This window comes from Hyperoodon ampullatus (assembly GCF_949752795.1).
Source record: "Hyperoodon ampullatus genome assembly, chromosome: 6".
In the NCBI taxonomy this organism is placed as follows: domain Eukaryota; kingdom Metazoa; phylum Chordata; class Mammalia; order Artiodactyla; family Ziphiidae; genus Hyperoodon; species Hyperoodon ampullatus.
In genome coordinates, this window is record NC_136919.1 from 87321682 (window position 1) to 87346603 (window position 24922).

The window sequence follows — 24922 nt, forward strand, 5'->3', positions numbered from 1 at the left end:
GTGGGTTAATTTCCTTTGAACCTAAAAGTCTATAAATTCAACTGCAGGCTCTGGTGCACAATGGGTGTGCGTTAATTTTCATGGCTCAACCCCAAAGTGACTGAATCCCTGGGATTTCCAGCTTTAAATTTGACTCTGCCCCTACTGACAGCTTGAGACAGGAGACACGGGGCTCTTGTGGTTGCCAGACAGCTAGGTTCTGTCTACACCTTGATTTGCAATTCCTTTTGGCTGCTTCTCAGGACAACTAGATGGGATTTAGATTCCTTAAAATGCAATTATGAATCTATTGGCCTTGACTCTAGGTTCTACCCACGAATTCATTTGTAGTTGGCAAAGAGCATTTAATTTCTCATCTCCTGCGTCATTTAAGCCTCTCTTTAGATCCGTCCTCACTCTCACCTGTTAATAATCAGGAGTCAGCTACATGAAACATTCAAGTCAGACTCCATCTCTTGAAGACAAATGCACTTAAAAAAAATAGTGGGATGCAGATTTTATTTAAAGCCAAGTCACTTACTGGGTGACAAAGGCTGATTCTCTCTTCAGCAGGTTAAAAAAATCAGCAATCTCAAACTCTTGCTTTTCCTTAAAAAAAAAAAAAAAAAAAGCAAATTTCTATCAGAACCATTTCTTAAGGGCCAAAAAGTATACGTTACAAAAAGAGAGAGAAAAAAAGATTAGAGATCAATGCAAGCTCACCCTGAAATGCGTGCCTCAGTTGAGAAATTAATATGAAGATCACTGTAAATAAAAGATAAAAGATGCTATGTCTTTTGGAGTAAAATATGAGGCCAGTCACAATATGATGTATCAAGTTTAACCAAATTAACCCCTGGGATAAACAGGGCCTTGGATTTTGCTGCATTTGAAAAATGAACTGATATTAAAAAAAACAAGCTTATATATGAAAAGAGTCATCCAGGGGCTCAAAAAGGAGAATTCAGTTTCTTTCCTTTTAGGTAGTCTCTCTCAGACACCTGCACAAGATTTGGAAAGTGCTTTCCCCTGGGAAACAGAAAGCAGAGCCATCATTCAGCCTTCTGTGAAGGTGCACCAATTTATCTTATTGGTTGATGTGGTAGCTGGAAGCTCTGTTTAGGGGATGGATTATTTTTTGCCATTTCAGTCCACCAGCTTTGCTCAGAAAATATGCTTTCCATTAGGATGTACACAAATCACTTTTCTAATATACCATTCATTAGATTAATGTTAGTATTAGAGCCTTGTAGAGCACATATGTGTCTTGGGCATTTTTCCAGAAATGCATTATGTAACACATGGATTTCCAATTCATAATTGTAAAGGTTTCAAAACCTGAGCTTCAGAGGAGACTTTAGAAACAGGCTAGCTGCAATGAATTTTTCACTCCCGTGCCTAACTAGTCTTCCCAAATTGTGTGCCTTTTCCAGGAAATGAGATCAAAATAAAAATGAAATCTTGATCCAGTCAAAGTGATTATTTTGATCTGTTGAGATTTTCCAGGGTTTTCCTCTAAGTCTGTTGCATGTAGACTCCCTTTTCTGCATGTTTTGACCTTCTCTCTAACCCTGAAAAAATATAGATGGGTTGGGTGACTCACAGTCACTTCTGGAGAAGTGAGCTGAATTATTTAGCATAGGCAATGGGGGAAAGTGGAGGAGTAAGCAGGGAGAAATCTTTAGCTGGAGGAAAATTGGCCTACCTACACAAGAGTAAATATGGCATATGCAGCAATTCAAATACTCCAAGATGTCTGTTTTAGCAATAAAGACCAGATCTGGACTCAGTCCCTGGCAGAGCCAAACATACACCTGCACGTTCACTTATCAAAAGAATCACAGAAGTGTGTTGAAAACTGCTTAAGTGAGAGACATAAACACAACTACAGATGAACGGACAGGAATTCAAGGCTTTAAATGCTGGACTGCTGGCCAAGCCGTCAGCAGGATGAGCTCCAGCCAGTTTTCAATTGTGAGACACTAGGTGCGCGTTAGAGACATGCTAGGATGTTTGTTCTTCCTGCCCAATATTTTAGAGAGGATATTAAACACCCCGTTAAATGCCTGCAAGTGATGGCCAGAGTGAAGCTGTGGAGAATGATGGCTGTGACATTTAATATGGCTGTGCCTTTGTCGAGAGTCCCACTCAGAATTTCCAGGGTAATTTTCGAGTCAACTTTTTTTTTTTTTTTTGGATACATCTAAGTCACCTCAAGAATATATCCACGTAGACTTGAAGTTAGGGACCAGCTGGTTTAAATTTGTGTGGTTACCTCCTGACCTAACCTTTTAGCTTCTTTTTGTTCCTTGATTGTAGTTAAGCTTCATCTTGCCTCAGGGCCTTTGTATTTACTGTTCCCATTTTTTGGAAATATTATTTCCAGAACAATTTTCCATAAATGATTCCTTTCTATTCTTTGGCACTCATCTCTTAAAGATATTTTTTCCTTGATTGTCCTACTAGCCTAACTTAGTCCCAATTTATCAGATTACCTTACTTCTTTCACAGAATAATAATAAAAACAAATATTATCTTTGATGTCTATTTGTATTTAGATGAACTTCTTCCCAAAGAACTCAAGCCCCACAATGACAGAGGTTGATACCTTTCTTATCCCTTATCCTGTGTCTTAGAACTGTGTCTGGCATGTAGTAACCACTTGAGGTCTGTTGACTGTGTAAAGCATATGTGAGTAGATGAACAGATATGGAGTTATTTGAGGTCACTCTTAATGACGGCTGGTGTTGGTGATTAAATTAAAATTGTAGGTTTTAGAGTTGGAAGTGATCTTGCTGAGTCTCACAGCTACGGCAAAACTCTCCCTACTGTAGCATCCCTGACAGATGATCAAGTCTGTGCTTGAATAACTGTATATGAAAGACCCTAACCAGGGCAACCTCCTAGCTTTCTTCAAGCAGATCACAACCTCCCATGGGAGTTTGCTCCCTGTTATTCAGCTGTAATTAGGAGAAAATTGTTTGATTTACCCAGAATCATCTTCTCTCAGTCTCCTTGTTCTAGTTCCTAGAGAATAGACTGTACAGAGTTTCCTCTAATTACATCCTTTGGGTTTGCATTCCTTCTTGTAACAGAATAAGCACACTGCTGTGGCAAAATTCACCTTGATTGCCACTTACTGCTACATTCCTTGTTAGTGTTTAGAAATAATTTGTCTTAATGTTCCACATTATAATTGATGGAGTACAGAAATAAAAGAGATCTTGGGGTTATGTCAGAAGCAATCAGACAGATATTTTAACCTACCCTTTTGATGTATTTAATGCTGATGCTGTGAGGAATTGAGCAGTATAGTCACTGCATTATTGCCATTGCTGAAAAAATGTATTTATGGTGAAATTTATGGTAACTTTGAAAGCTTTACCTGATGGGGAAATTGTCAGCTACATCTTAGAGCTCTGAGCATTTCTCAAAAAGTTGTGATACAAAACACCTCTGCCTTTTCTTGTATTTCTGTTATGTTCAACTACTTCACAAAAAGTGTTCTTCATATTCCTGAAATAAAGATGGGCTTAGTTGAGATTCTTTTGGGTCCTAAGGGGCCAACATCTGTGCATAATAGTGTAGAGTTACACAGAGCCTGGATATTTGGCTCCAGACTGAAAGCCCCATGGAGTCATTTTTTCACATCTGTTCACCAATGTGTATGAATGGGAGAAAACCAAAGTTCTGGTTTTTTCGATCAGGGTGAGCCAAACTCCTTTTACTTTTGCTGTGACAAACAGGTAAAGAGGTGTAAAATATCTGAAACCAGCCTCTTTGGGTTTGGTAGAAAGCTTACGTGGGATGTAGACAATATACAACACAAAGAAAAGCAAGTGAGTACTGCTGGCAAACTTTTTCAAGGACAGCTAACGAAATAATAATAATAGTAACAACAATAGTAAGATTGATTTTAAAAGACTTAAGAGTGGCATAGATTCCTAACCAGTCTACATGTATTAACTCCACGCCACAGCTCTGTAAAATGGGTGAGGTTATTAACCTCTCATTTTTCAAAGAGGAAGTGAAACACAAAGAAGTAACACTCCTGAAGTCCCACCACTAATAAGTGGTAGAGCTGGGAAAAAAAGATCCAGGCAAATTAATTTCAGAGTTAGTGCTCTTAACCAGTAGGTTATGTACCGCAGGGAATATTTGCACGTTTTGAAATCACTTTACAAATACTATTTCTACCCCTAAAGTACACAGGGAATACCGAGGGAAATTGGCATTATAATTATTGTTATTTCTTTGCCAATAATCTGTTAACTTCTGGCAGTTCAATATCCTTCCCCAACTTCTTAAAGATTCAGCCTACAATCCAAAAAAATAAGGGCTACTGGAAATAAATGTCTTGTAAATCCAGTTCAAGAGAGCAACTAAAAACTAAGGCCCAAAAGGATACAAAAAAGAAAGCAAAAGAAAAGAAGAGACAAGAACCCCAAACCCTACGATTAAGCTCCATGTTCTTAGGTAAAGGGGCACTTAATTAATGCTTCTTTAATACCTTGTGCACAGAGACATGGCTCTACAGAAGCCAAGGAGTCTCCCTTTCATCACTGATTCATGGTATGCTTCTGGCAGGGTCACTTCCTTCTTTGAGCCTCAAAGCTTTTCATCAATAAAATGAGGGAATTGGAACAAGGTTAGCTCTCACACCCCACCTCTCATGTTCTGTGCGCCTGTGAGTCTAGGTAAGTGCTGACAGGTTATATTTTTTCTTAACCGTTTCTCTTCTCCTGATTTTTATGTAATTTTTGATACATAGTACAATAGTAGAAAAGAAAAAACACCAAACTGAAAGTAACTGATAACACTAACTTTACATTCTCATTTCACTGCCAATTCAGCCAAAAGCCTTTTGTAGAATTCTGATGCAGACCATGAAAACACACTGTAAGTGTTCCAAAGTCTTTTCCATATTTGGTAGTCCTGTGATTTCCATTGGCAGAATTATCTTGGACTGTCATCTGCAAATCTATCAAAAAGAAATTAAGTAATAGGAATTCATGTCAATGGTATTGGAGAAAGAAATCCTTGAACTTATCTTACTGTGTGAACCTTCATCCATGTACAAAATCGACAAGAAAGGTTAAACTTTAAAGGCAACGTATTCCCATGATAGAAGGGAAACATAACACAAATAATATACAATGCTAACATTATGCACATACACATATATACAAGTGGTCTTGAAATATATTCCCAGGTATTAATTGGATTAAAGTTTGGGGCAATAAAGCATTTTTTCTCATAGAGAACATTATTCTTTAAGGCACATACAGGCACACATATCTGCCCTGCTGGCCTCTCACAGTTTCAGTTGATTCTAATCATTTCCCCAGTTCATTTCCCCATATATTTATTCTCAGATTAGTGATTTTTGAACAGGTGTTCATCCCTCTAGAAATACCTGTGCCATGACCCCAAAGTACTCAGATTTCTTTTTGGCATTTGGTGGCATATGTTGGGGAAAGTGACAAGTTGTATGACAGGAAAGGTAAAAGGTGAACCCTAGAGTAAGTAAGACTTCATGCATAGTTCTTCATCCCAAAAGGAAACGAGAAGGATAGCAGCAAAAGTCATTGGAATACAGGACCTCTCAGATGAATCAGCATTAGGATAATTCATTGGTTACTGACTGTCCAGTCGTTTTAGGTTATAAAGTATTCCTGAGTGGCTGTATCATTTTATGAAAGGCTCTACCTAACTATAGCTTTATCTTGCTGGAATTAGTTTATATGACAGTAATATGCATAGAAAATGGCAGTTGTGAATTCATGTCTTCCCCAAATTGAAGACACTCGTTAAGGTACAAGTTTACCCAAGACTGCAAATGATTTATCCATACTATACTGAGACTGTGTCTTACCATTCTTGTTTGTTAAAGGAGATAACAAGGCTAACTGTGAGTAGAGTAATAGCAGGATACTTAGAAAATGCTTTCAGGTTAAGTTTTGTAAACAAAGTTCAGTGTTCACCCACCAAAAGCAAATCAGCTCATTTAGTATTTCAGGAAATGCCTTCATACTTTTTCACTGCCACTAAAGGAATTTAAAACACCTGTTGGATATATTCCCTCCTAGAATGCCATTTGTACACTTATTCTTAATAGGACCTGTTATTTTAAATGCAAACTCATATTATAAGGCTCAGAATAGCTGCTCAGTATTTTTAGTGATCACATGGTTTAGGGTCCTCAGATTTGGGCATAGACTTGCATTTCAAGCATTGCAATCTGGGCTTGTTAAATGATTTCCTTGCAACCAGGAAAAATTGTTTATCTGAATTTAAAGTCCAATTAAATAAATGTGTTAGTGGTGATAGTGGTTGATGAAGCAGACTAGCATGGCAGCTAGGGCAATTATGGGCAAGTTACGTTTAACCTCTCTGTGTCTCAGTGTCTTCATCTGAAGACAGAAACTGAGTTTCTTCATCAGTGGTGATAAATACTGGCACCAGTCTCACAGAGTTATTGTAAGAAATGAAGGAGCTCCCAAATTTTCTAAAGGCTTAATGTTTGGCTTATTGTTACCAAATGCTGGTTTATTAGTAAAAAAAAATCCCTCTATTATTTATTATATCAAAACAGTAATGATAAGGCCCTGTTTTTTAGTAGTTCTATTTTTTGGTCATATAGTTTAGACTAACTCATATTGTTTAAATGTGAAACAAAGAAGAAAAAAAAAATTTTTTTTAACCTGGTCAGGGAACCCAAATCACATAATTCAGAAATGTTTCTGACTTGGCATCTGTTTTGATTCTGTCACAGCCAGAGAAAGTTTATTGTCTCAGAAAGTGACAGCGTTGTATTTGTGTAGCATAGAAAAAGAAGATCCCTGCTAGATAAGATACATACCCCTTATCCTAGTCATGCCACATAGAGTGCAAAATATTCCTGCTGGGTTCAAACATTGTGATCCAGAGCCTGCCATTGCCTATTATCAGGAGCAGCAAAGCGTAAGAAATGTATGTGTTTGCCCTTAAGTAGGTCTACAACACTGATACTGTCAATCAGCCTCTGATAGTACGCTCCCCGTGGACAACCTTCTGTGCTCTTTTGAGTATGCTCAGATGGAGTCTACCATCAGTGTGGTGGGAGTTCACTTCGCTTCAAGTGTGTCCACGTTGAAGGGTGAAATTAACAAATACTAACCAAATTTGTGGCTGTACAAATGAGGAAAATAGTTAAATGATCAGGACATGAAGAATCGGGCAAATACTCATTTGGCATCAACCCAATAAAAAGCTTCTTTGTAAGAAAAAAGTTGCCAAAGATGAAAGCCCAGAATCGTGCTACTTTAGCCTAACCACAGTGTCAAAGCAAATAACCCACATACATACAAACGCAAAAGGAAGCCCTCTTCACACTAATACCCCAAGGTCCTTCATGGGTCTTCAAAGTGAGCAGATTAGGTAAATTGATAGTTGTCCTTTACAGACTGGGTCCACCTAACAAGACTGGTTACTAACAGAATATCTCTGTTTTGTCATTTAATGGACATCCCAAACTTAATATATCTTCCAGTCAAACACACACATAGTCACTCATGCTTTTCCTGTAGACTTTTGAAAACAGAAAAGGGCAGCTCCATTCTTCCTGGTGCTCAGTTACAAAGTGTGATTCATCTTTGACTTTTTTCTTTCTCTCTCCTTTCACATCCCATACACAAGCAGAATGTGTCAGTCCTATCTTTGAGATAGAACCAGAATTTGACAATTTCTCAATTTTTCCACTATTACTACTCAGGATTAAGATTTCGTTGTCTCTCATCTTATCATCCCTCTGAAATCTGTCCTTAACACAGTGGCTAGAGAACCCTTTGAGAATATAAGTCAGAAGAATTATGTGACTTCAGTGTCTTCCCCTCTCATCATAGTTGAAGCTGAAGTTCTTAAAATGCTGGAAAGTTGCTACATGATTACCCTCCACATTGTATATTTGATCTCATCTTCTCCACCTCTACTCCTTGCTCACTCTTTTCCAAACACCTTGTACTCTTTAGTCCTTGATGTTTGAAAAGTACAGTAGGCAGACATTTTCACTTGCTGTTCCCTTTACCTGAATTGCTGTTCTCTTTAGTATCTACATTACTCATCCACTCACTTTTTTAGGTCTTTTCTCAAATATCACCTTCTCCATTATGAGGACTTGCTTGGTTTCCCTGTAATAACCTGCAGCCCCACTAATACACCCTACCTCCTTAGAAGCCTCCCTTCTACTGTAGAATCTGTTGAATGAATGAATGGAGTGAGCTATATCTAATTTCCAAAAAAATAAACATCAATCGTAAACACTTGTTGAGAGACAGAGTCACCAGGGTATAAATAATAAAAGAAGTGTAAATTCAGGCTTACCGTTCACCATCCGTTCCCTCAGGGTTCTGCTATGGTGTATCGTTGAATAAAAAGCACAATTTGATAAGACTAATTAATAGCTTAATTCGTTAGAATCCCAAACCTTTTATAGTAGGAATGTGATAAAAATTGTGTCAGAGATTCTCAACAAAATGTTAGCAAATTGAAGCCAAAAAAGTATAAAAAGAATTATATACCATGACCAAATGGGATTTGTCTCAGGTATGTAAGGCTGGCTCAACATTTGAAAATCAATTAATATAATCCATCCAAGAAAAAATAGGAAAAAAGAAACCCATATAAATACATGCAGAAGAAGCCTTTGACAAAATCCAGCATGCACTCATGATAAAAACTCTCAGTAAACTAGGAATAGAGAGGGACTTTCTTAACTTGATAAAGACTATCTACAAAAAAAATCAATAGCTAACATCATACTTACTGGAGAGAAACTCAAAGCTTTCCCACTAAGCTTAAGCACAAGGCAAGGATGTCCTCCTTTATTGTAACTTTTCAATATTGTGCTGCAAGTCCTTGCTAATGCAGTAAGGCAAGAAAAGGAAATAAGAGGTGTACAGATTGAGAAGGAAGACATAAAGCTGTCTTTGTTCACAGATGACATGATCATCTATGTAGAAAATCTTCAAGCGTTGACCAAAAAACTCCTGTAACTAATAAATGATTATAGCAAGGTTGCAGGATCCAAGGTTAATATACAAAAGGCAATTGCTTTCCTATATACCAATAATGAACAAGTGGAATAGGTTAAAAAAAACCAAACCATACTATTTACATTAGTACTGCCAAAAATGAAATGCTTCAGTATAAATCTAATAAAATATGTACAACCTCTATCGGAGGAAAACTACAAAACCCTGATGAATGAAATCAAAGAATAACTAAATAAATGGAGAGATATTGCATGTTCATGAATAGGAAGACTCAGTATTATCAAAATGTCAGTTCTTTCCGACTTAATCTATAGAAATTCAGTGCGATCCCAATCAAAATCCTGGCAAATTATTTTATGGATATTGGAAAACTGATTCTAAAGTCTATATGAAGAGGCAAGAGACCCAGAATAGCTATCACCTTATTGAAGAAGGACAAAGTTGAAGGAATGACACTGCCCAACTTGAAGACTTATTATGAAGGTGCAGTAATCAAGACCAGGGTGGTACCGGTGAAAGAACAAATAGATCGATGGAACAGAATAAAGAACCCCAAAATAGACCCACATACATACAGTCAACTGATCTTTGGCAAAAGAACAAAGGCAATACAATGGAGCAAAGATAGTCTTTTCATCAAATAGTGCTGAAACAGCTGGATGTCCATGAAAAGAATCTAGACACTGACTTTACATGCTTCATAAAAATTCAAAATGAACCCAGACCTAAATGTAAAACACAAAACTATAAAACTCCTAGAAGATAACATAGGAGAAAGCCTAGATGACCTTGGGTATGGCAATGACTTTTAAGATATAACACCAAAGGCACAGTCCATGAAAGAAAGAATTGATAACCTAGACTTCATTAAAATAGAAAATTTCTGCTCTGTGAAAATCACTATCAAGATAATGAAAAGACAGGCCACAGAGTGGGAGGAAATATTTGTAAAAGACGCATCTTGTTAGGATAAAGTGGCAACTTTCAAGCTTCTTACATGTGCAACTGGTGTAATTTATTTTGGTATGTAGTGTGAGGTACAGACTTTAGTTTTAAATGGGTGTGCAGTTTTCTAGCCATCAGTTTTAAAGATTATCACTTCACTTTATCACAATCAAACTTCCCAGACATACTTAGAACTATTTGTGGATATTCTTTTCTGTTTAATTTGTATATGTGTTCATTCATGTAGTAATGCTACAATGTTTGAATTGTAGTGGCTTTATAGTAAATTACATAGCTGCTTGCTAATTAACAGATACTCAACTTCTAATAAAATTTATTACTTGTACCTGAATGCCTCCAGTATCTTCTTCGTTCAGATTCTTTACTATTCACTCAATATAAATTCAGAGCTGATATACATTAAAAACTGAACTAAAGTGCTAACATCTTTTAGTTTTCATCTATATTCCTAGATTTAAAATATGAGAAAGTAATAGAATGCAACATTTAAAAAACCTCTAATGACTCATTTTCTATCTCTAATTAAAACAGAATACCCTGTGGAATATCTTTGCATCATTTACCTGCTTTCATTAATTCTGGCTACTGAAGTTAATTTAAATTCACTCTTATAAAATGAGAGCTCAGTATAAGCTTTTATTTCTGTTAGCATACTCAGTGAGACTTACAAATAGTCATCTGCTAGGTGGTAAACAGTAAACAGTCTTGCTTATTGCAAATAATCTTAGCCAATAAGTGTTATTTATGCTCCATTTAAGAATAAAGATGTTAATCTGAGATCACAAAACGATCTCTTTGTTAAAGCTAAAAGCAGTTCTGCTTTGATTAGTTGCAAATGCAAGTATTACCCAACTTCTTTCTCCTTCTTTGATAGTTGTATAGAAATAAAACTAAATATAAGAATGCAAGCCAAACCCACTACAAATGAAACTGCACTACAGGCCCTGTACCTTCAGTGATTTCTAGATGATTTCTATGCTCAAACCTTCATTCTATCCTCTCTTCCTAAACAGAATTTTTTTTTTTTTGGTTTTGAATAACTTTTATTACACAAGAGATTCATATTCATTATAGAGAAATCATGTAATCAAATAAACCAAAAATAGATTAAAAAGCAGCCATAATTCCACCTCTCAGATATATTATCACTGTATCTATTTTATAGTATAGCTTTCATGTATATATTTTTTAACATCTTTATTGGAGTATAGTTGCTTTACAATGTTGTGTTAGTTTCTGCTGTATAACAAAGTGAATCAGCTGTACGTATATATATATCCCCATATCCCCTCCCTCTTGCGTCTTCCTCCCACCCTCCCTATCCCACCCCTCTAGGTGGTCACAAAGCACCGAACTGATCTCCCTGTGCTATGCTGCTGCTTCCCACTAGCTATCTGTTTTACGTTTGGTAGTGTATATATGTCCATGACACTCTCTCACTTCATCCCAGCTTACCCTTCCCCTCGCTGTGTCCCTAAACAGAATTTTAAGAAGTTAGCCAAGATAAAATGAGAAACTGATTTAGACTTAGGTCCCAAATTTACAGCTTCAGTGATTTAGGAAAATTCCTTGACAGCTATACTGAGCCTCAATTTTCACATTTGTAAAAGGGTCAGGATTAAAAAACTGATACTTCTGGAAATGCCTGTCATTCTGTTTGGATATTTTTTAAATGTTGACTAAAATTTAAATGGATAAATTATAAAAAGAAGATGACAAAAAGGCTTAATATCATTTTATTACCCAGATAACCCCTGGTGGTCCACTGATAGGAGAAGGGGCTTCTCTAAGTTTTCTTCATCCTGATTTCTGGACACTCCCTTGTTTAATCAGCTTTTGGAGGCAGGGGGTCACATTTTGGCAAGTTTTATTCAAATTCTTTATGCCTCGATTTTAGGAAAGAAGAATAGTAGCTGTGCTGAGCTCTGTCAGGTCAGATAGAATTTTGGAGTATTCTCTTTCTCTCTCTTCTAGACAGCCACTGTCATTTGGTAAGCCATAAGCCTTCCTTTGGTTTGACTGGTTAGTGTGTTTGCTGGATTTCTAAAACATATTTTTAGTGTTTATTTGTTTAGATTGAAAGGACTGGGCTATATTTTTAAAAATTTATCCCTTCATTTTGGAAGGCCTTTTAAGTTGTGATAATGCATGCAAGAGAGCTAATGGAATTTTGGTCTCCATATTTTCTTTTACCTTTTTTTTTTTCTCAGACTTTGAACCAACAATGGCTAAGAATGAGAGGAACTCAGACCCCAGTATTTTTTCCCTTGTCAAGCACAGAGAATATGGGAAAAAATGAAACTGGGAAATTGTTCTGCTCCTCTTCCTTTCCTCCTTTTTGGTCAGTTACCTTAGTTGTCCGCCTCACTTTGTATTTCTAGCCTGGGTTCAGAAAGACCTGAATTTGATACACTACACAGTGTTGGAGTAGTAGATTGCTAGAAGGGACCAAGATCCGGACAACCTTAAATGGCGGCTACATGGAATTATATTCAAGAGGGATGGTCCAGCCAATTTCCTCACTACTATTGTCAAAGGAGTTCCCTATTCCTAAGAAAATGGACCTATGTCCAACCAACACAGAAGATGGAGGTTTATCCCCGTGCATTTATATATGTATATATATTAAAATTATGTGTGTGTGTATATATATATATATATGTGTGTGTGTGTGTGTGTGTGTGTGTATATATTTAATGCCTAATGGGAATATCTCAGATGGTATCCTACTTTTGTGTTTTTCTTTAATTTTACTTATAAAATTGTGACCATTTTTTAACTCAAAAGACGAAACCTTAAAAATTAATTAAAAAGACATTCTCAGTAGTCTAAGGTTCAGGGTGACTTGGCAGAGAAAATTGCTGAATGGTGAGATAACAGTGCTGGTATGCTTGGCTATTGTTACACTTTACATTTGAGGTTTCTCTTACTTGAAATTACAAGAACTATATGACTCGAGAGAAAGAGTGATAATTAGTAATATTCTGCTTGCTTTTTATATAGCCCATTGAAGAACATTTTGATTAATTATTTGGAGGTCATAGGAAGGTCATGATCTAACTTTTGAACGAGTAGAGTTGCAGCACAAAGCTATGACTTAAAATTAAAAAGGAAGTTTGACATGACCTATTTCTTTTGGCATCTCAATCCAGATCTCTGTCAGTAAAATGAGTCACTTTTCAGTCAGATGGGTGGTCAGCAATGTAATTTTTTATTGGGAAGCTGAAAGACAGCATTGCCAAACAGAGCATCTGCAGTGTTAACATCTATATTTGAGCATCTTTCGTTTTCCCAAGGGGTGCAAATGGGAAGAAGGAAGGCAGAGAAATACACTTGAATAAAGCTTTGCAAAATGAATAGAACAGAGAGCATTCCCAGAGGCAGGTCAAGTTCAACCCAAGAACAACTCTCTCAGTGCTTTCACAACTAGTTAAAATACAAGACCAGTAGTAACTCAGCTCTCAAATCAGTGCTGAAATCCAGCAGAAGGTTGTTAATATTGATACAGCTAACTTACATCAAATAGGATTCCTTTAATTTTCTGAATCGAAAAATTCTCCACAGTGTTGACATTTCCTTACTGAACTCCCAGGATTGTTTGGTTTCAAAGGCTGTTGGGCTCAAGATGCATTTTGTTTTAAATAATCCTTCATAAAAAATTCAGCTTTCAGTCTAATATGATTGAAACTCAGCTTGAGTGTGTTTTATAATGCATTGAACTGGAAAGACTATGGGCATTGAATTATTCAAAACATGGTAGGCAAAGGAGTGATATGTGAGGAGGAGGTGATCAAAGAAATCAGTGAGATTTGATATGTCTTGTTATCTCATTTTATTTACCTTTTAGAACTCTTCCATATATTAGAGGAAAGAAATCAATATCAATTTTCACCTGTCACGTTCCACACTTCAATTATTAATGACTGTCAAATTTGACCTCAGTTTTCTGTACCACCTGCTCTGCAATAATATTTCTGAGCCTTTATTAAAAATGTAAAATTGTCATTGAATTTCCAAATATGATTTTCCAGTGGCTAATTCGGCTTGTTTTATTAATAAGCGAGTTCTGATGAGTAATACTAATTTAATATGCCTGTATGTAAGATTAAACTGTAAATTATTCCCGCTGAAGGTGATGAGATATGATTGCAATGTGGTGGTTGGCCACTCACCTTCCTGAATTAACTCTGCAAGCACACAATTCTTGGAAGAAACCAGTACTTCATATAGTAGCAAATCTGATATTATTTTGCATGTCTCCTTTAACAGTGGAATGCACACACACACACACACACACACACACACAAACATGATGATGGGTGAAAAAACATACATGCACACCTTAGATGCTTACATTAATTTCTGAATATAGTTCTCCAGAAAGAAAAAGGTTTACTGATGATTTGTATTTTTATAGTTTATTATTTTATCCATACTAAAACACTTCATGAAATCACTTACTATTTTGTTGTCCATGGAATCCTTTCAATTTTGAGATGCTAAATATAAATTGAAATGATTATTATAGTCCTTGGCCACGAAAGACTAAGTTACAGAGAACCCGGTGACTGGAGGTCAGAGCTGCCACAGAATTATTCTCTGCTCCAGAGACCATTAGAATATCACTGTGTACCCACTTAAGGATAGAATGCTGCTCTTGAGAAACTAGCTATCTTTTACTTATACTAAAAGGAGAGAACAGTAGGGGACCTTGGCTGGGTGAGTATGAGACTTTCTCTGTTTTGTATGATAAGCCACAAACAATACATGCAATAGCCTTGGGCCTTTTGTCTTTTGTACCAAGCTCTTTCCTGTATTGCTCCTGATCAATTACACTTAAGTCAACAAGAGTTGCTTGAACATTTTGACAGTTATGTTCCCCATACCCTGAAGCATTTTTAAAGGGTTACTGAGGGAAAGCTATTTCAGAAAATACTCCCTCCAAATTTTTTCAGGGTGGCATCAATGAACGTAACTTAGAGGAAAAAAACTCCACCTTGAGTTCCTGGCCTACCACTCTAAGGCCAGGCAAGCATAAACCTTCATAGCAAAACCTAAGTTTGCTCTCAGTTGAGAATTTGGTTTCCACGGTCTTACATAAAAAGTATATGGAGACTTTAATTCCCTATAAGCCCTTTCCAAAGAGTAAATATAGTTCATCATTCATAAGAGAAGATGAAAATTACAATTTTGTTGAATAGGTGGAATATATATTATATCTAATATATATAATATATTTATTTTATATATATATGTATATATATATATAATATATATAAAGCTACTATTCAGAGTCCTTAAACTTGCATTTTCTTTACTTACCAAGAGTGAACAGTAACTTGATCCCTAAACACAATAAAGCACCTGGTCATAGCAGAATCATAACAAATATTTGATATCAGAATGAATTCACTGTTCCGGTGTAAAGAGGGAATACCTTCAATTTTCCTCTTTCTTGTACCCAATTATTGCATCCTGGACAGAGGGGTTTTTCTTGACTTTAAAGGGGAAATGTTCACTTTTGTTAAGATGGAAATTGACAACCTCAGTAGGCAGAGGCACTTTTTATTTGGCTGAATTCATGTTTCTAGTGATAATTCAAGGTCTAATAGGGTTTTCTCTGGCACTCCAAAATCTGAAAATGATAAGCATCTCACCAGAGTTTCATGACAGCCCATTACCTATTCTGTGGAAAGGATATTCAAAAATGCCGTGCTTCATCAGTGTTTTCTTTGACTTATTAATCAATGGACAACTACTGAGTTAAGATAGTGTCTTATCCTTGCTTCAAAAAAAAAAACCACAAACAAGAAAAACTGTTAACGATGAAAACTTATTATGCCAGGACTTAGTGTGGCCTGACTTGGAAATTTAGTTTCAGAGGCTTTTGTGAATATACCAAGGAAAGAGGGCCTAGGTGTATCTTATTCCCACAGGCCCACAATAAATATTTGCTTAATGGAGGAAAAATTAATATATAGTGTAGGAGAGAACCTGACAGATGATTAACATTACTGAGTGAAAGCAATGCCCAAACTCATCTGTGATCAAACACTACGAAGTATCCTCCTAAGGATAAACTTATTACAAATAAGAAGTGAAAATTCAATTATGGAGATACTTTCAGTTTCAGCTCTGATATGCATAAACCTTGGAAGTTTTCACTGTATCTTGTCCTTACAAGATAATGCTGTGCAAAATGAAAATCAATGACTTTTCTCAGACGTGTCAGAGAACTGAGGTTGCAGAGTAAAGTGCCAACCCAGAATCTTGAGAACTAGTGAATCCAGCTGAGATCTGTTTACCTAGAGCAGAAGTGGCTGGAGCCATAACTGGTAGGAACACTTCAACGGTAATTTTGAAAAATTGCTGGAGGCTGGGTGTGGACTACCATGAGAGTGAGAAACTCTGGGTGGCTGCAGTCTTAGGGGTTGCCCCCACTTCTGTGGGCTTTACCTCCAGGGATTCTACCAGGGTGTTCTAGTGAATGAAGAGCAGAGGAAAATTCTCCTCATGCCTCTGGCAGCAGAGCAAAAAAATAATCATTATGATATACACCCAGAGAGTTCTCCATAACAAAGGCCCATTCTTTAGGAAAAAGACCTTGTCAGAACCTCTACACAGCTGGAATAAGGGCCTTCCTCCCATGCAGGTCTCCTCTAGCTTTCTGTCTAACCTAAGGAGAGGGGCTCATAGTCAACAGGAGTCAGAGTTTTAAGGAAATAGAAACACTGCAGCCAGAGAAGAGAGTAGGGGATGGAGGGTTAAAAAAAAAAACACCTTATACCCCTGGAAATACACTTATGGCAGTCACAGCCCAGAGACACAGACCCAATGAAAGACTGAGATTTAATCATAAGGTTATAGAAAACCCCTCTCCCTCACAACCTAGCACCACACTAATAAGCTGTAGTATAATAACAATGGATTATAGTTGAAAGAGCCACAAGACACAGGCTGTGAGGGAGGGTACTTAGAGTAACCCAAGGTCTATAACAGGGAGACAAAACCAAAGACACTAGTGTTGAAGTCTCTGGCACCTACAGCTACAGCAGACATTAAACACAGCCCCAGTTCTAGCCAGATTAGCATAAATTCTCACACTGAAGGCCCATTTACCTTGGCTCCTATTACTGGATACAGAATGTCTGGGTTTCAATAAATAATTACAAGTCATGCCAAGAGGAGAGAGAAGAATACAGTATGAGGAGACAAACATCAGAAATAGACTCAGATTTGACACCAATGTTGGATTATCGGACAGGGAATTTAAAATAACTATGCTTAATGTGGTAAGAGTTCTAATGGAAAAAGTAGCCAGTATTCAAGAAGAAATGAGTGATGTGAGCAGAGAGATGGAAACTTTAGGAAAGAATATAGGGCAATACTAGAAATGAAAAACAAAGTAGCAGAAATGAAGAGTGCCTTTGATGAGCACATCATTAGACAACATAGCCAAGGAAGGAATCAGTGAGTTTGAAGATATGTCAATAGAAGGTTTTCAAACTGAATTACAACTGTAAATATAATTGGAATACCAGAAGAAGAAAGAAAGAAAGAAACAGCAGAAGAAATATTTGAAGTAATAACAGCTGTTATTTTTCCAAAATTAGTAAAAGACACAAAACTACAGATGCAGGAAGCCCAGACAACATGAAACAGGATAAATACAAAAAAGAAAGGGAGAAAGGAAGAAAGGAAGGAAGAAGAAAGAAAGAAAGGAAGGAAGAAAGGAAGAAAGAAGAAAGAAAGAAAAAAGGAAGAAAGGAAGAAAGTCAACATACCTAGTCATATCATATTCAGACTGCTAAAAGATAAGGAGACAATTTAAGGAAGCTAGAGGGGGAATCAACCCCACTTTATCTAAAGAGTGTAAAGGAGGAAAAGTTGTTTTCCCTCTACCCATCTTAGCTCATTGGCTGGGTCCCTGTAAATTAAGCTGACAAAAAAACAGATAAGAGAAAAACAACTTTATCAACCCGTGCATTGAGCATGCACCCATGAATACTCAGTGATGAGTAACTCAAAGAAGCGGTTAGAACTTGGGCTTATATAGCATTTTAACAAAAGAACAATAGATTCTAGAGAAGTGGCAAGACACAGGAAAAGGACTTGGAATTTCTCAGATGGCATTTTGTGGAAAGGTAAATCTATGGGGAAACTAATGGAAGATGAAGGTTCGTTAGTGAAGTTTTTATGTAGATTCCTCTGGTGCAGTCTCTGAGTCTAGTGTTGTCTTTTGTGATTAACTTCTGTTCTAGTAGGGAGGGGAGGGCACCTTTACAAATTTACATCCTGCTTTTAGGCAAATATGGGGAGGGCCAAGGGATCTTTTCTTGTACTTGTTTCTTCTCAATTACCTTCAGCTCCAAATAATCATTATGACAAAGTGGCATATGTTGGGGTGGCATATTCTGCTCCTCTTCAGTAGGAAAAAGGAGAAAAATTACAGGGGACTTCTCATCAGCAACCTTGTAAACAAGAACAGATGGAGTGAAATATTTAAAGTGTTGAAAGAATACACACTAACCTTTAATTCTACGTCCAGAGAAACTGTCCTTCAAAAATACAGGAGAAATAAAGACTTTCTCACACAAATACCTTGAGGGGATACATCACCAGCAGACTTGCCCTGCAAAAAAAATGTTGAAAGAAATTCTTCAGAGAGAAGGAAATGATACATAGATCAGAAACTCAGAGTCTACATAAAGAAGAACACTAGAGAAGAAATAAAAATAAAATCGATTTCTTATTCTTAATTGATCTAAAAGATAGCTGTCAAAGTAATAGCAACAATGTATTGGGTGATAAAAAGGATTAAGGATACTCTTGTTATAAGCCACTTGCACAACACTTGAAGCATTATAGTGTTATTTGAAGGTGGGTTTATATTAGTTAAAAACGTGTTGTAAACTCTAGGGCAACTACTAAAAGTTTTTTAAAGTATAATTGATACACTAAGAGGAGATAAAATGGAATTATAAAAAATGAGAGAAAGCAGAAAAGAGGAGGACTCAATTATGCAAAAAGATTGGAAGATTGAAATTGTTTTAATAGAACAAAAACAAGTTGAATAGAGAAGATGCAGACTTAGAGTTAAAAGACTGCATTTCCTTTTTTATATTTTCTTTTTGAGATTTGTTTCAGGTTGTATGATATATTCCTCTTTTATTCTTCCCTTGCTTCACTGTTGGAGTATAAGACTCAATCATCCACAAAAGAATTTGTGATCTTTTGATTAAAAACCTTATGAAAACAAAGCATTATTTTGATACCGTTCCTATCTCTGGTGGTGGGGCGATATGCGACAGAGACGGAACAATTGAAAACGTTGGGGGAAGGCAAAAGCTACACAACCAACGCTACTTATAACACATGTATAACTAGTGAGACAGTGAAAAATCCAGTGACTCAAGCTACTTATCTGATCTTTGCAATGGCGAACTTCGATTGTGACTGTTTTCCATTCATTTGCCTGCCTGGTAGACTGAATAGAATCATAGACGATCTCCTTCAGTTGAAACTGGCTGTTGCTGTGGACACAGGCCTGATTTAAGTTGCTTGAGCGCTTCTGCAAGTCCCAGAGGCTGGGGGCTGGAGAAAGAGGAACGCGGAGGGCAAGGCTGAGGAAAGGGAATCCCCCAGCATTGCCAGAGCTGTGGGCCAGAATAAACAATGTGCTGGGACCTATTTAGCAAATGAAAACGCAAAACAGAGAAAGCAGCCAAGGTCAGGGACACACATCTCCTCCTGCTGAGGTGATTTGGGATGTTCAGAGCAAGAAAATGAATAGCTCACATGAGGGAGTTTCCTTGAACTCCCCTGGGCAATACATCACTAACTGTAGTGAAGTTTCTGCTTTTCTAAAACTTCATTAAATAAATGGCAGTGGCAAGCTGGGGTTTGGTTTATATGTGGTTTCCTTTTTTAGACTAAAGGCAAATCAGAGGAAGAAGGATTCTTCCTGGCCTAGGTTGGCCTGGCCTGTTTATGTTTGAGCCTAGATTGTCTTCCTCTCTTCCAAGGTCACCAGGAGCCTCTAAAACCAAACTCACTTCAGACACATCCTGGAGAAATCCTTGGACTCGATGCTTATTCACAGTGCACATTTCTTAGGTGATTTTGTGTCCTTAAGTTACTTAATTTTATTCAAGACTTTATGCTCAACGAAAAGAAGAGGAAAAAGTCAAAGTGTATAGCCTGACACCATGAACAGCCCTCAGAATAAAGTACAGAAGGATGGTTTTGGTGAATCTCCATCTGTTACCTATGTATGTTTGTATGTATGTATGTATCTATCTACCTATCTATGTGTGTGTGTTTATTATGACCCTAATTCTGATAAGATATGCATAGAGAAATAATCATTAGAAAGTTCATTGAAAGATTCAGAGTGAATGTCCATACATGATGGAACTATAAGTGGTAATTTTCTTCTTCTTTATATTTTGTTGGAATTTTCTAACTTTCTAACATTTTATAGCAGTGATGTCCAATAGTAATAAAAATATGAGCCAAAAGTATAAGCCGCATATGTTATCTTAAATTTTCTAATAAAAATAATCAGGTAGATTAATTTCCATAATATATTTTATCTAACTCAATAAATCCAAAATATTATCATTTCAACATGTAATCGATACAAAATTATTGAGGTATTTTCAATTATTTTTCCATTAAGTCCTTAAAATCTGTTGTGTATTTCGCACTAAACGCAAATCTCAATTTGGAACTGGCACATTTCCAGGGACTACTGGCTACTGTTTTGGACAGTGTAGTTCTACAGGAAAAATAACAACCTTTATATGTAATGAATCATATACATGTGTTAATATCATAATACATTCATACAGAGAGAGAGGTTAATAAGTGAGGGTGGTAGAAATAATGTAGACCAAGTATTTCATAAACTACTCTATAGGACCTAAGAATTTGATGTCAAATGAGATGTTACTGGATAGCAGATCCAAAAATTATATGTTGCAAAGTCAAAGAAATTTGGAAACTCTGAGATAATCAAAATTAAATCGCTTTCGCAACTACAGAACTTCTCAAAGAGTTTAATGTGCTAGCGTGCTTGATAAATCTCTAAGAAAGGAATAGGGTTTCCTATTTCATGAACTTTTAGACAGGAGTCCTTTTCTTTTTCGTGGAACATCTTGCAGGACAGATGGAACAGTTTTAGAAACTCTGATTTAGTAAATAAAAGAAATATAAAAATATACACAGTGAGTTGGTATTGAAATGCTACAGTTCATTAGAAATGCCGTGACTGTGCTTTTGTGTGTGTGTGTGTGTGTGTGTGTGTGTGTGATTCTCAGGGTATACAATATATATTCATTTAATAATGCCTCCTCTCCCACATATTTTCACATGTGTTATTTTAGCTTCACAATAGTCCTGGAATGAAATGCAGAATAAGTACAATAGGGATTATTGCTTCTATTTTAAATAGGATTTAAAAAAACGGTCTCTACATGGTAAGTGCCTGTTGTCACATTGTTAGTTATTTGCAGATTTAGGAATTTTTGAATTTAGAATGTATGTATCCCAGCTTTCAAATTTTTTGTCAAACTGTATTATTTTTCTGCAGATTCTCATTGTAATGTTTATATTGATGCAAACTTAATCCAGCCCCTTTATAGTAAAATGCTGTTATTCTCCTACTTAGATGATGCCATAATTTGATAGTAAAGTGCCTTTAGCTTCTGAGAAAACCACAAGCTGCTTATCATTAATTTTATCTAGGAACTTCTTCTCTCATTAATAATTCTCCCCCCACTTTTTTATTTTTTCTACAAATACTCTTGATCTCCAGATCTTTTGTTCTTCTCAGAGAGGGTAAACAGAAATAAATGCAGAACCTTAAAGCAGCTCAGAGTTTGATCTGAATGTGTATACTGGACTAAGAAAGCTAACATAAGTAAAAAGATATAAGTACTTAATTTTCAAACATAATGGTTTTACAAAATGACGTGTTGGAGGGTTTGATTGTCCTAAGCCCAATAAAACCAAGATAGCAGATATGATCTTGCTTGCCAAAGTGAATAATTTGAGCCAAAACAGGAAGTTGTCCTACCACAGATGTGTAGAAATGAAATCTGAAACGATCATTTTATTTATTTTTTATTTAATAAAATAAAAAATTTAAAAGCCTGCCTTCATCCACTTCGATACCCCCTCAACTCTCCACCACTGGTAACCACAAATCCAGTCTCTTTTTCTATGTTAGTTTGTTAATTTGTTCATTTTAGAAGTATACTTGACCTACTTATGTTCATTCCTGTTACACAGCATAGAGATTTGATATTTCTATACATTTAAAACTGATGACCACAGTGTCTAGTTGTGGTATGTCACCATACGAAATGATTACATAGTTATTGAGTATATTCCCCACACTGTATATTTCATACCCATGACTCTCTTATTTTGCAGCTGAAAGTTTTTAACCTCTTAATCTCCCTCACCTGTTTCTCTCCTCTCTCCACTCCCTTCCCCTCTGGCAACCACCCATTTGTTCTCTGTGCCTATGACTCTGTTCCTGTTTTGTTATGTTTCTTCATTTGCTTTGTATTTTTAGATTCCTCATATAAATGAAATTATACAGTATGTTTCTTTCTCTGAGTCTTTTCCCTTAGCATAATACCCTCTGGGTTCACCCATGTTGTCAAAAATGGCAAAATTTCATTTCATGACTGAGCAATATTCCATTATATATGTACCACATCTTCTTTATCCATTTATCTGTTAATGGACACTTAGGTTGCTTCCATACCTTGGCTATTGTAAATCATGCTGCAGTGAACATAGGAGTGCCTATATCTTTTCTCATTAGTGTTTTTGTTTCCTTCAAATTAATACACTGGAGTGAAATTGCTGGATCATATGATGGTTTGATTTTTAATTTTCTGAGGAACCTCCATACTGTTTTCCGTAGTGGCTGCACCAATTTACATTCCCACCAACAGTACACAAAGGCGCCCTTTTCTCCACATCCTTGCCGATACTTGTTATTTGTTGTCTTTTTGATGATAGCCATTCTGACAGGTGTGAGGTGGTATCTCACTGTGGTTTTGATTTGTATTTCCCTGATGATTAGTAATATTGAGCATCTTTTTGTGTACCTGTTGGCCATCTGTATGTATGTCTTCTTTGGAAAAATGTCTGTTCAGATCCTCTGCCCATTTTTTAATTGGGTGTTTGTTTTTTGATGTTGAGTTGTATGAGTTCTTTTTATATTAACCCCTTATCAGATATATTGTTTGCAAATATCTCCTCCCAGTCAGTAGGTGGCCTTTTCATTTTGTTGTTAATAATCCCCTTCATTATGCAAAAGCTTTTTACTTTGATGTCATCCCATTTGTTAAATTTTGCTTTTGTTTCCCTTGCTTGAGGAGACGCATCCAAAAAATATATATATTACTAGGACCAGTGTCAAAGACTGTACTGCCTATGTTTTCTTCTAGAAGTGTTATGGTTTCAGATCTTACATTTAAGTCTTTAATGTATTATGAATTTATGTTTGTATATAGTGTGAGAAAGCTGTCCATTTGATTCTTTTGCATGTAGCCATCCAGTTTTCCCAACACCATTTATTGTAGAGACTGTCTTTCCCTCATTGTATATTCTTGCCTCCTTTGTCATAGATTGTGCATGTAAGTGTGGGTTCATTTCCAGGCTCTCGATTCTGTTCCATCGATTATGTGTCTGTTTTGTGCCAGTACCATACTGCTTTGATGACTGTAGCTTTGTAGTATAGTTTGAAATCAGTGAGCATGATACCCCCAGCTCTGTCTTCTTTCTCAAAATAGTTACAGTGATTCAGGGTCTTTTGTTTTTCCAAACAAATTTTCGTATTATTTGTTCTAGTTCTCTGAAAAATGCCATTAGTATTTTGATAGGGATTGCATTAAACTGTAGATTGCCTTGGGTAGTATGATCATTTTAACAATAATTCTTCCAATCCATGAACATGGTAGATCTTTTCCATCTGTTTATGTCATCTTCAATTTCTTTCACCAGTGTTGTACAGTTTTCCGAGTGCACGTCTTTTACCTCCTTAGTTAGATTTATTCCTAGGTATTTTATTCTTTTTGATGCAGTTGTAAATGGGATTGCTTCCTTAATTTCTCTTTCTGATAGTTCATTGTTAGTGTTATATAGAAATTCAGCAAATTTCTATATATTAATTTTGTATCCTGCAACTTTACCTATTCATTAATGAGCTCTAGTCATTTTTTGTGGCGTCTTTAGGATTTTCTGTGTATAGTATCATGTCATCTGAAAACAGTGATGTTTTTACTTTTTTCTTTCCAATTTGGATTCCTCTTCTTTCTTTTTTTGTATGATTGCTGTGACTAGGACTTTGAGTACTGTGCTGAATAAAAGTGTCAAAAGTGGGCATCCTTGTCTTGTTCCTGAACTTAGAGGAAATGCTTTCAGCTTTTCACCATTGAGTATGATGTTAGCTATAGGCTAATTATATATGGCCTTTATTATGTGGAGCTATGTTCCCTCTAAACCCACTTTGTGGAGAGTTCTTATCATAAATGGATGTTGAATTTTGTCAGAAGCTTTTTCTGCATCTATTGAGATGGTCATATAATTTTTATTCTTCAGTTTGTTAATTTGGTGTGTCACTTTGATTGATTTGCAGATATGAAACCTTGGGATAAATCTCACTTGATCATGTTGTGTTCCTTTTAATATATTGTTGAATTCAGTTTGCTAATATTTTGTTGAGGATTTTTGCATGTATATTCATCAGTGATATTGGCCTTTAATTTTCTTTTTTCCTGCTATCTTAGTCTGGTTTGTTTTCAGAGGGATGCTGGCCTCATAGAATGAGTTTGGAAGCATTCCTATTTTTGGAATAGTTTGAGAAGGATAAGTATTAACAAATCTTTAAGTGTTTAGTAGAATTCACCTGTGAAGCCATCTGG